At 34.7% G+C, this 8,317-nt stretch overlaps 1 pseudogene; it reads left to right on the forward strand.

The window, feature by feature from the left end:
* The first annotated feature begins 315 nt into the window (after positions 1-315).
* On the forward strand, positions 316-2,264 carry LOC145635275 (uncharacterized; annotated as a pseudogene).
* The last annotated feature ends 6,053 nt before the right edge of the window (positions 2,265-8,317 follow it).

Raw genomic sequence — 8,317 nt, forward strand, 5'->3', positions numbered from 1 at the left:
GGGGGGGGGGGCTTATCATCTCCTTCAACTTCTTTGTTTCTCCGGTAATCATAATTTGCTATTGTACATGCACACCAGTCTTTTTCTTTTTCTGTTACACTGCAGTCTTTTCATGTAATTTTATCCTGTTGGTAAAATATGTTAGGCAACTTCATTCATATAAAATTGCTGTATTCCTGCATGATTCTGTAACTCTGAACCCAACTTTACCACAAGCAAACAGTTATATTGTTGAAACTTTTCAATCAACACACTTTGTATATGTAGTTGTAGCCCTTGCGAGTTGCCACTTTAATCATTTTATAAAAATTCTTCATGTTGATTGCTGACATATATTTTACATCTGTTACTCATTGCAAGATCAGGCATCATGTATGTATTTCTTTTAAGGCTTTTCTGGTCTGATGCATGGGACTAGTCTTCCAAGGTTCTCATCACTTAATAATATTTGTTGTTTGATTGTTGTGGATTCTCAGGTGCCATTGCTGGCCCAATCAAACCCTAGCGGTGCAGAGAGACTGCCTCCAGGGATAGTTGCTTCTAAGTCAGATCTTTATCTCCGTAGACTATGAGGTCTTCCTAGTGAGGTATGTGAACATACTATAACAAGTCTCTGAAATTTCTTCTCACATACACCTTACTTTTAAACTGTCTTCTGTTATGTAGAACCTCCTCTTTTAATCACTATCCTTGACACTTGTTGGACAAAAATTCTTTACTCTGTTTCCCACATTACACTTTTCGGGTTAAGAGGGGTCTGAGTAATGATGTAAAGGAAAAAAAATAAGCAAGGGAACTGTAATTTTAAACTTTTATTTATGTACTTTTAAGGTTTCTTAATAAATTGCATTATCAGCACAAAGACTGAGTTTTATTCATTTTGATAATAGAATTTTGAAGTTTGAATATAATACTGGTTCAAAATGGCTTCTACAGGATCTGAAAACCAAGCCTAAGTATCTAGTGACCTTCACAGTTGGCTTAGATATGAAAGAAAATATTGACAAAGCAGTTAAAAAGGTTTCTTTCTAGCAATTTCAAGTCCTTTATTACTGCTAACATCATCTTTGTATTAATTATATGCTCTTTTATCCTTGCACAGTTCTCAGACAACTTCACTATTCTGCTCTTCCATTACGATGGTAAGACGACTGAGTGGGATCAGTTTGAGTGGTCAAAACGTGCTATCCATGTCAGTGCTCGAAAACAAACGAAATGGTTAGTACTCTTGTTTTAAGGGAATTGGGTCAGATTAATTATCAATTTTATCATACTGATCCGTTCTTTGATTGTATGGTTAAAGGTGGTATGCAAAACGATTTCTACATCCTGACATTGTGGCACCATATGATTATATATTTATCTGGGACGAAGATTTGGGAGTTGATAATTTTGATTCTGAAAAGTTAGCACTCTTTCTGCATCATATCCTCTAATGTCTTGAGCTATTCAGTACAAAACTTTTGTCATTTATTTTTTGTTGAATTTTCAGATACGTTGATTTGGTTAAGAAACATGGTTTGGAAATTTCACAGCCTGGTGTGGATCCTAATAGTCCGTTTACATGCTAGATGACAAGGAAAAGACATGACAGTGAAGTTCACAAGTAAGAACTACTAATGATGTATAATTTATGCCCAGTTATCTTCCTTTGCAACAGAAGCAGGATTTCGATATAAATTACCAAAATATTGATCTGAGTTGTTTCTTGGGTGCACTTTGCAGGAGCACAGAGGAGAAACCAGGATGGTGCAAGGACCCACATCTACCCCCATGTGCTGCGTATGTGAACTCTTTACTAATCTTAAGGAGCAACCTCTTTTTCTATCAAATCCTGCAGACGTTAACTGATCTTATTATGTGAATTTTAGTACACAGCAAAGGTGATGATTCATCTTAAGGGAAAGAGAGGGTGTCTAAATTTGAGGGACAGTCATGATAAATTTTGAGGACTGCACAATAACCCAAGGTAGTTTTATGTTTGGAATTTTAATAGACAGCAAGGTGAGGATTCCTTTCTTATTTCGGCATGTATGGTTATGATCTTTTTGCTGTATGTAGAAAGACATTTGGGGATGGAAGTAAACTGATGGGATGTGTAATTCATTTTAGGATATATATGAAGGTGCTAATTGTCTATTTTGGGAATTGATACAAACAATCATTTTGATTCCATGAAACAGTAAGCTGGTTACTAAGGATGATGTCAAATTTGTGAGTGTACTGTAGTTTCTTGGTAGAACCTTACTAGGTGGCATGTTATTTCACCCAAATTTATCATTAGTTTCATTCTTGTAGGATGCCATTCGGCCATTCCTCATCAAGCTAACTGAGAAATATGTTCGTTCGATGTGAAGCTGTAGAAGGTACTGACAGCAAAAGAAAAAGAGAGCAAAGACATGGATTAGTATAAGATCTAAATTCCATGTAGTGTCCTGAACAATTGGGTGGACGTGAGTGTAACTACTACGTCATGCGTTATATGTACGAAATACTTGAACATCACCATAGCAGTGAGGATCTTATTCAGGTATGAGTTGTCAAATATTTCATTTTTGTTTGATAAATACAATTTGATGTTAGCTACAATCTTGAATTAAAACTTTCCTTTTGTATATTTGTTGTGTTGATAGGATTTTTCAAGAACTACACCGTACACTGAGGAGGAGATAAATGAGATTCGAGATATTTGGGCAGAGTATTTTATATGTAATGTTGAACTTTAGATTTACACTTAGCACATGTTGGACTCTTGTTTTGGATTATAGGCTTGAAATGAATGAATTTGGTTAATTGGTGTTGGGATGATGAGTATAATGTGTATGATATTGAGATGTAATTTATTGGACAGGTTGTTAATATAATGCCGTCATTCCCAATTTTATGGGTAGGCCAAATTACAAAGGAGACTCTGCCGAAATTTACATTTGCATTATTCAATAATATTGCATTTTAATTTCAATTATATAAGCGTTAGCATATTACTTTATACCACTAGTAAGGAAAACAGGTACTACAAACATATACAAGGCAATTATTATAATTAAAAAAAAAAAAATTCACCTCATTTGCGTCACTCATTAAACAAACAAGTGACGCAAATACAGCAATTTTGTATTGTCTACTCAGTCATTTGCGTCACTCCTATATAAACAAGTGACGCAAATAACAAATACGAAGTTTATTAGAAGAGTCATTTGCGTCGCTCTTTTATACAGGAGTGACGCAAATAACAAAAAAGAAGTTTATCAGAAGAGTCATTTGCGTCGCTCCTTTATAAAAGAGTGACTCAAATAAGAGTCATTTGCGTCGCTCCTTTATAAAGGAGTGACGCAAATAACAAAAAAAAAGTTTATCAGAAGAGTCATTTGCGTCGCTCCTTTATAAAGGAGCGACGCAAATGACTCATATTTGCGTCGCGCCTAGGAGCGACGCAAATGACTTAAAAGTCATTTGCGTCGCGAGCAGTTGCGTCGCTCATAGAAGCGACGCAAATACACTATAAATGAGCGACGCAAATGAGCCTTTTTCTACTAGTGTATATATTTTTTTTATTTTAATAAAAATAAGATTTTAAAATAAAATATAAGTTTTAAAATTTTGAAAAGATAATTGTCATAATTAAAGTTGTTAATTTTGATAAGTTTGTATAAATTTTGAGCAAAAAAATCTATATGGATAACAATTAATTAAATAATGAGATTATTCCATAATTATTTTGGGATAATAATTGATTTAAAATTTTTTGATAGGCTAGTAATCAGGATAGAATCTCCTAAGTTAGTTTGGATAATCTTGTAGGATAAATATGATTTATCTTTCAAGATTAAAATAAGATTTTATTCTATCTCATGCATAATTTAAAATATATAAGTAGTGAATATTTCTTGCATCCCACACTTGAGCCCCACTGGATCATACACTTAAGCATTGTAGAGTCCAAAGGGAACGAAGCTTGAGTAAAAGAATCGCCAACAAGTTTTAGGAACTTGTAAACCGTTCACACGGTAAAGGTTACACCCCTTAACGATCCATGAGATCGCTAATTCCAATAGGTCTGGAACCATGACTGGATGTTCGGGGATGAAGGTACAAATCCAACATAAAAGAGATTAAATTTTCCCTAATAATAGGCCTCTACTTTATTCTTCTCGTATTCATGTGCGCTTTCTGACAAACATATAATCATTATAATCCTAAACTTGTTTATCTATATTGGTTTAATATTAATGCACAAACAAAACTATTATTGGCGATCACTTGAATTATAATCATATTAGCCTGAACATGATTATTATTTATCTTATTAAGCGTGATTACAAGTATAAATTCCCTTTAAATAAGCATAAAAGGCGTGATCAAACAATAACAATAAAAACAATTATAATTCATGCAACATAACAAAAACAATTATCATCATAATAATATTCTCATTCTCAATAAAGCATAATAATATAAGCAAGATTCTAGGCATAATACTAACAACATTAATAAATAACCCTAGCATGTCATAAACATTAAAGATCAAAACTTTATTCCTAACATGATACTTACATGATAGAAGAAAAGAAATAGGAAGCATCATAAACATACATAATATCTGAAATATTAGTTTACCCTAAACATGATACTAGGAAGTAATAAAACATCCTAACATGATACTAAGAATCAACAAAATAATCATAACATGGTTTCTATGTCAAAAGATTAATAAAGTAATTAAATTACTTACTTCGATGGCTCGTACCTCTTTCTTATTACAAAATACACTCGTTAGTAACTTAAAGGATAATATTAAAGCAAAGAATTAAATTAAATAATTGAAATATGGATTTGGGACCAAACCCTCATAAATTATCAACCTTTCACATCTAGGGCAAAGGCAACTTTGAACTTGTCTAGGTGTGTCTAGATTTAATCTATGAGTAATTTCGTAAGAGGAAAAGGTTTAGAAAAGGAATAGATAGAGAGAAAGCTTCTAGCTTTTAGAGAGAGAAAGAGAGAGATGATTGGAAATAATGATTGTGAATGAATGAAAACGGGGAGATACGACCCCTATTAATATAAAAAAAAGTCTGGAAACAAATCAAGTCATATTCGAAACATAATACCTCATGTCGCTGCCAGATGACGGCTAAGCGTTAGGCGACAACTGTCAGCGCCAGGCGTTGTCATCAGCTTGTGCTACGTCAAATTTAAAATGCGCTTTCCGCGCGGAATCCTCTTCTTAATACGATTAAGCAGCTAATTCCGCGTTGATCAGATTAAAATCATGATTGTGACAAATCACCTATTTTATATTCAAAATGAAACTCTTTAAAATATAATTATTAATCCTAATTTCATTAGAATTTAAAAGAACCTTCTAGATATTTTAGAAGATTAAAATCAATCCTAATAACTTTAGCAATAATAATTAATACGCCCTCCTCTAGATCATTGGGCCACATATAAGATTCATTTTGGGCCAAATTTAATTTAATTCATAACTTCCTCATTGTTCATCAGAATTGGGCTTATAATATATCGTTGGAAACCACTTTTCGAGCCTGATCCTACTACACTATTATTGTACCTTTATCATGGACCAAACTAAATGGGATAGGCTATTTTCATAAATAGATTATAAAAGAAATATTTTCAAAAATAGAAAGAGAGATATCATAATAAAAACATCCACATTACTAGACTTTTCACACTTTCACTTCGTTCGATAATCAAATGACGTGAAAGGTAATAATCATAGGGTTTGGTTTTGGGGAGACACATTTGGGTGTCTACAGAAGCCCCCACTTTGACAATGTTTGGAGAAACACAAGTTTCGAAAACAAAAGTCACAGTAGCGATACGGACGGAGAATGATTCAGAACGTTCTGCAATCCTAAATCATTCTTGAAAGGCTGATACTTGCATATTAGTGTTATTTAAGAAAATAAAAGAGTTAGAAATGCCTATCTTACACTGTCGAGTACACGTCTATGAATTAAATGATTTTGTTGCTGCATTATTGTTGGTGTGACAACCTCCACAGTGCCTCGTGAACGCAATATGAATATAACAGTGCCTCGCTATCTTCATTTTCTTGTGACAATCCTCCACAGTGCCTCGGGAACATCGTCGAAGGTGACTTTGTCTCGCCATCTTCAAGGTTGTGGCAGTGCCTCGCCACGGCTGTGCTTCGCCGCTATATACAATCTCCTCTCTGCTTCGGGTCATTGTTGAAGACCGCTGCTTGTAGCTATCTTCAATTTCATTGTGATAATCTTTCGAGAACTACTACAAAAATGGGCAAAGAGACCCGTTGAAATATGCTTGAGAGACCATCTCTTGACGGGTCTCTATCTCAGGGGTCTCTTTGATTAAGAGACCCTTTCTCGTGAGGGGTCTCTTTGTGTGGACAAAGAGACCCGTTGTCACTGACAACGGGTCTGTTATTTACGCAATGAGATTGATAGTTTCGAAGAGAAAGAAACCCGTTGTTTGATGTAAGGGGTCTGTTGAATTGTATGAAACAAACCTGTCAAGTCCAATAACGGGTCTCTTTGTTGTTTATATTTTGAAAAAAAAATTATTTTTTTTGTTTTTTTTTTTTTTGCAGTTTGCAATTTAATTAATTTTGTTTTTAAGCTCTATGAAAATTGGCAGAATTGAGGAGCCAAATTATACAGAGTAAATTACACTTCAAATTGATAAGGTGAAAAAAATAAAAATAAAAATCAATGAACATAAAATCCCAACCAAAAATTGTTTGAATTTATTGAAATTTACAATCACAATTACATTAATTAGCTAGATTTGAGTACTCCATCTGTGCTACCTTCTTTGTTTGGGTGTAACGACATCAAGCAGATCTGACAAAACAAAATTAAAATAATGAATGATTATAATTGAGAATTCCACTAGAAAACTTTAGATTTACATTCAGCAACGAAAAAACAAATTTAAAGCTTCTTTGAGATTTAGACTCTCAAATCGCTTCGGAACAACATACTTGCTAATCTTAGCTACTAAATCAGCCACAACTACATAATCAAAGCAGAAAATTCAAAATTCAAGAAAAAAAACAGAAAAATCAATTGAAACTACAAAACCTTACATAAAATCAACGACAAACTAAAAACCTAGAAAATTCAAAGTTGTAGAATTATAAACAAATAATTTCATATATAACCTCGTTAAGAGACATATGCATATTGTGAAACGAGCACATAGAGGAGAGAGATGCGAGCTTCGAAAGCCGACATGGTTGGGCACTGCTGCAGTTTCGAAGGAGGAGAACAAAGCTTTGATTGATGGTGATGAAATTAAATGAGGAGGCGAGGAGGAGGTGGAAGCGACCACCGAAACTAAGGAGGCCAGCGGAAGCACAGTTTATGCTCCAAAAGAAAAAAAAATTAGAGGAGAGAGAAAGAGAAAAGGAAAGCGGCGTGATGGGAAATGGGGAATATGAAGATAAAGAAATAGGGTTTTGCTATCAATCCTTTAAGTGGCGGGCCATGACACATAAAAGAAACCGGTTAAGTCAATTAAGGGTCTCTTACTTTTTTCCATTCATCTTTTGGTGGGCCCTTTGATACATTAGAGACCCGTTAAGTCAATTAAGGGTCTCTTTTTTTTTTTTTTTCTCCATCATTTGGTGGGCCCTTTTTTATATAAGAGACCCGTTATCTCTAATATCAGATCTAATATATTAAAGAGAGCTGTTGAATTAATTAACGGGTCTTTTATTATAGGTTCCTTTGACCATTTTTGTAGTACTCGAGTAAAATTATCGAGGACCATCGCTTGTTGATCTTAACTACTTTGCTTGAATATTTGCTGTTGTGCCTTTACCTCGGCGCATTTTGTGAATGAGTCGGTACCTTAGCGCTTTTGCTTTCTTGTGAACCATTACTTCGATACTTGCAATGAGCCAATGCTTACGCGCTTAAGCTAAGTGAGACGATCACTTGTGAGGTCGATCACCTACTGCAATTGTTATTGAGCTGACTACTTAATCATGTCAAATTGCTAACAGGGGTTAACTAGCGTACCAAGGAACCCGAAATTGCTGTGTAAGTTCCGCATAATCATTTATGGGGGCCATGGATCCTGTCGCCGCACCAACGCACACTAATACGTGGTGTCGCCAGGATTTCGCTTTGTCGCCAGGCGACAAGCATTAGCGCCAGGCGACAACTCTTTCGTCTGACACTGAAGTCGGGTTTTTCGAATAAAACCTCTTTCTTCCTCATTTTGCCGTTGTTGTTGCTGTTTGATTGCGATTTCGCTCGGAAGTTCAACTTGCTCATTCTTCTCTGTTTCTCAACCAAATTCA

Source organism: Chenopodium album, chromosome 1 (genome assembly GCF_948465745.1).
Source record: "Chenopodium album chromosome 1, dcCheAlbu1.1, whole genome shotgun sequence".
Taxonomy (NCBI): domain Eukaryota; kingdom Viridiplantae; phylum Streptophyta; class Magnoliopsida; order Caryophyllales; family Amaranthaceae; genus Chenopodium; species Chenopodium album.